This window comes from Exserohilum turcica, assembly GCF_000359705.1.
Source record: "Exserohilum turcica Et28A unplaced genomic scaffold SETTUscaffold_8, whole genome shotgun sequence".
NCBI classification, from domain to species: Eukaryota; Fungi; Ascomycota; class Dothideomycetes; order Pleosporales; family Pleosporaceae; genus Exserohilum; species Exserohilum turcicum.
Genome location: NW_007360299.1, coordinates 947,697 through 952,503, shown reverse-complemented (window position 1 = coordinate 952,503; position 4,807 = coordinate 947,697).

Below are 4,807 nucleotides of genomic sequence, written 5' to 3'. Positions count from 1 at the left end.
GTTGGTTGAGTTTCTTTGTTGTTATGAAACTCGCTAGGTTTTAATAATTGGTAAACACCTTAATCATATCTAGAAGTCCTAATAGATACACTTCCCATTGTTTAAAGGCATTGACTACTCTAAGTAGTTCCTTATCGTAAACGTCGTAGTTGAGTTCTGCTCTAGAGAACTTTTGTGAATAGTAGAACACTAGTCTCTATTTCTCGTCTGGGCACTGCTGTGATAATACAGCTCCGAGTGCGTAGTCTAAGGCGTCGGTTTCGACCCTCGTTTTTCGTTTTGGGTCGTATATTTCTAGTATAAGTGCAGTAAGGAATATCTGCTTAATCCGATCAAAAGCCTCCTAATGTTCCTTTTCCTAGCGGAATCCTATTTCCTTCTTTGTAATCTCTAAGAGAGGTGCGGTGATTCTTAAGTAATCCTTGATAAACTTCTAATAGTAATTGGCAAATCTAAGAAAGGATTGCATATCCTTGACTGTTTTAGGTTTTGGCTATTCCTGTATAGTCGAGATCTTCTTTAGATTCATCTTAACTCCCTTTGTTAAGATGATAAAGCCTAGGAACTCCGTTTCTTTAACGTAGAATTCGCACTTTCCTAGCTGCAGGTACAGTTTATATTCTTTAAGCTTCCTAAGCACTTTCTTAACATGTTTAATATGTTCTTCAAGCGATCCTCTAGAGTACACCAGTACATTATCTAGATACGCTGTCGCGAAGATTCTAAGGTATTTGTGGAGAGCGCTGTTAATGACTAATTAAAAGGTTGCCAGCGCATTCGTTAATCTAAATAGCATTACCATATACTCGAACAGTCCGTACTTCGTTTTAAACGCTGTTTTCCATTCGTCTCCCTCCTTAATCCTGAAATAGTAAAATCCTTCCTAGACATTAAACTTCGTGAACCACTTAGCTCTCTAGAGCTAATCTATAAGCTCTAATATAAGTAGTAGTGGGTATCTGTTTTTTTAAGTAACCCCATTCAACCTTCTATAGTTAACACACAGTTGCTATTTTCTATTAGGTTTCTTTACAAACAATATTAGTAAGGCTATTAGGCCTAATCCTAGTCTAATAAATCCTTTCTTTAGATTCTTTTAGAGGTATTCCTTAAGCTTAGCGTCGTGCTTAGGCGATATAGGATACATTCCTCCTAGCGTTAACTTTGCTCCTTCCTCTAGGATAATCTCGTAATCCTAATCCTGGTGTTTAGCTAGGTCTGTTGCCTTGTTTTCTTTAAATAAATCTTAAAACTCGTTTATCTAATATTCCTTTAGTATACCTAATAAATCCTTATTTGGCGTATCTAGTGGTAAGGGTCCGTCCTTCGTGGGCGCGACGCGTCTTATCTATATAACTCCTATCTGTTAAGGGTCCTTCGCATAGATTCTCGCGATCTTATGCAGTGAGATCTTGCCAAATCTCCCATCCTTAGGTGTGCACTAATTCGTTGGGCGTATCTCGTGTCGTACTCCAGCAACCCTACGCGCAGGTTCTTGGCTGAGTATTGTTCTCTTTTGCTAGTTAATAGCAGGGTTATAGGTATCTAGCTAGTTATAACTAATTAGTATATCTAGTTCGCCTAGATCTATAATACTAATATTTATTTAGCTACTAGTATTAGACACCTCTAGCGTCACTAGTTCTGTTTTAAGCCTTATCGTGCCTTTCCCGTATGCTACAGGTGTTTCTTTGGCCAATACTACCTTCAGCGGATGCTTCTTGCTCTGGTATAGTATGTCGTATTTCTCCACCGCTCTAGGTGAGATCATTGTTTGGGCAGCTCTACTGTCGATCAATGCTTTTATCTCGTGCCTATATACTCGCATAGTCGCCATTAATTCCATTAGGCGGCTCTTGGTGTGATGTACACGTCTAAGGGTCGTTTTAGGACTGCCTTCACCAACGTGACCCTATCCCTAGCGGCATCCTAGTTTTTTAAGTGTCCTTTACCCCTAAGGCGCTTGCCTTTCTATTTCCTAAGGTAATAACTAGCGTTATCCTTTAAGCTTTAGTATATCTTATAGTTGTCATCTGTACAGAAGAACTAATAGAGATTCTCGTGTAAGATTATGTCGTCCATAGTCTCTAGCATTAGGATTGTTGTTGTCTTATGCATTTTGCAATTCTTCGTCTAGCATTCCTTAGCCGCGATAGTGTTATGCAAGTAATAATTTTCCTGCCTTGCCATGATTCGCTGTTCTTAATAGAATCGGCATTTTTCTACGCAGTTAATCCAGCACAAGCGCTCGTGCGCTTCTTGGTGCTCGTCCTTGTAGATATCGCAATCTAGTATCAAACAATCGTTCGCCTAAAGTTTCTTGTAACTAGTTGCCTTATTATCTAGTTTATAACTTTCTTTAGCGTTATAGTAGTATATGCAGAATGCTATCTTACATTAATACTAATAGAGCTTCTCGTGCTCCTCCTACTTCTTAGGTTTATAGACATAACAATTTAGGACCCTACAAGCGCTTAGTCTAAAGTAGGCGTAACAACAGCTATCTTTCTAGTATTAATCTTGTCTGCTTTCCTCCGCGTGGTATTAGCAGTAATTAATGCTGTTACAGTCGACCTAATGAAGCTTTTAGTGCTCTATCTCTTAGTTTCTATCTAGTAGGTCGTCTTTAAAGTATAGTTGTTTCTAAGCCGCTTGTCTTATAGCTTCTACTACGTTTTGTCCTATAACTACTATCCTTCCTCCTCTAAGGTAATAGTTATTTGCATAGTGTATAGCACTTCCGCATACCCAGCATTGGTCTAGTGCTAACCAGCGGACTGCGTCTTCGTCTTCGACGATCCAGTCGGTGGGTTCTAGCACTTCCCATTTCATGTGTTCGTCCGCTCGTACGAGCCCTAGGACGATCACGTAATTAGTGATCTCGTTAGATTATGCCTCATCGTAGAGGTCCAAGTCGCTGAGGTTGTCGATCTCCAACAATTCGTCTAGCGTCAAGGTTAATTGTTAAGCTCGCAACATCCTAATCTTAACTACTGCCTGCTTGACTTCGTTCTTTAGGCAGTCTCTGTGGAAGTGTCCTACTTCACCGCATTAGAGACATGCCTTACTATTGTAACGCTTCTTGCGTTCTTCTAGAGAGAGGCCGTCCTAACCCTTTTCACAGGTTTTCTTATCTTTAGACTTTTCTTGTACTTTGCCTATTATAACTATGTCGCTGTTGGTGTTGGTTCTATTGCGCTATCGCTTCATATTAGCCGTGTTAGGGCAGAATTGTTATTTCTTCTATTTATTCCTTTCCTATAACCTATTGTCGATGCGCGTGGCTAGCTCCACTAGAGCTTGTAGCGTTTCTGGCTTGTTATGGTGTACAAGTGCGTCCTTGATGTTGTCCTTCAGACCTGCTTTGAATGTCGTTCGTAGCGCTGCGTCGTCCCAATTGATCCTCGCCTATAGTTGCTTAAACTCTGCTGTGTAGGCGGTCACAGACGCGGTCTGCTTTAGGCGCATAATTGCTTTCTTAGCCTAGTTCTTTGCGTCTACTTCTCTAAAGATGCGTCCTATCTCTTTCTTAAAGCTATTCTAATCCTAGAATAAGGTTTTAGTCTTGGCCTTTGTTCCCTAACTTGTTAGTGCTGCGAGAAAGTCCTCTACGTATAGTTGCATCCAGCTAGCTGCTTTTCCTTTTATATGCATGCTAGCTATAAGGATCTTTTCCTAATCGTTTAGTACTCCATTAAATCTATAGTATAAGTTAATGTTAGTAAGGAACGTCCTAAGTTCGTGCTAACCTCCTTTATACTTCTTAGGTGTTGCTATCTTAGGTTTCGTAACGCGTTCGTTTGGCGTAGCCGTTAACTAGCCAGCTATCTGCGCTATTATCTCTTGCATAGTAGCTATCTGCCTTGCCTAGATGCGCAGTTGTCGCTTAAGATCTTGTACCTTAGCCTAGTTCGCGTTGTTCCTTTCTCCATCCAAGGAGTTGGAATCCGAACCACTTCCTTCTAGCATCTCGTTGTCGAGAGCTGGTGAAGTCATAGGAGCTGCAATTATAGGCTCCTGTCTCTGACTTCTATTGTGGGCCATTATAGTAATCTTATTCAAGCGACTATTAGTTAATCCTTCCACTAAATCTAAAGGTAGTTAAAGTGTTACATGGGGTTTCCTAACACTATTAGAAACTATACTTACCTAGTCTCGGTCCGGGTTAGGGCGAGGCTGTCTGGCTGAAGTATCCGTGAGGTAATTGTCTGGCGATAAGGTGGAGAAGAGTTATAGGAGTTAACTAGGTTAGTAAGACAAACTAATTCTATTAGAAGATAGAATAACTAAGTATTAATCTATATAAGAGAAGAACTTATAAGAGTTAACCACAACAAGTGTAATAATAAAATCCAACCTATTCTTATACCCATTGCCTTTAGTCCTGTTCTCCCTCTTCTCCCTTGACATCCTTGTCTTTTGGGAGATGTGGGAGAACGCCTTCTCCCATCCTAGCCTATTATCCCTTCCTTGGCGGGAGAATGGCTCTTGGCGGGAGAGCGCATCACGTGACCTCGAGCCCCGCGATGATCATTACCTTCTGACGTGGACGTGGTTGGCCTTCAACCTCGTCGTCCCCCGTCAAGGGGTGTCAGATAAGTGGCAGAATCCGGGTGCGGACTCGAGCACCAGGATTCTGTGATCCCAACCAGTCAGGGCTGATCGCCAAGACCTAACCCTAGGCGAGGCTGATACTTAGCGGCCTACCTAATACAAAAAGCAATAGCGATAGCTCTTATAAGGGGCGCGCCCTCGCGCCCCTACAGACGACAGAACACACAACAACTCAATACACTCAGTTTCTATA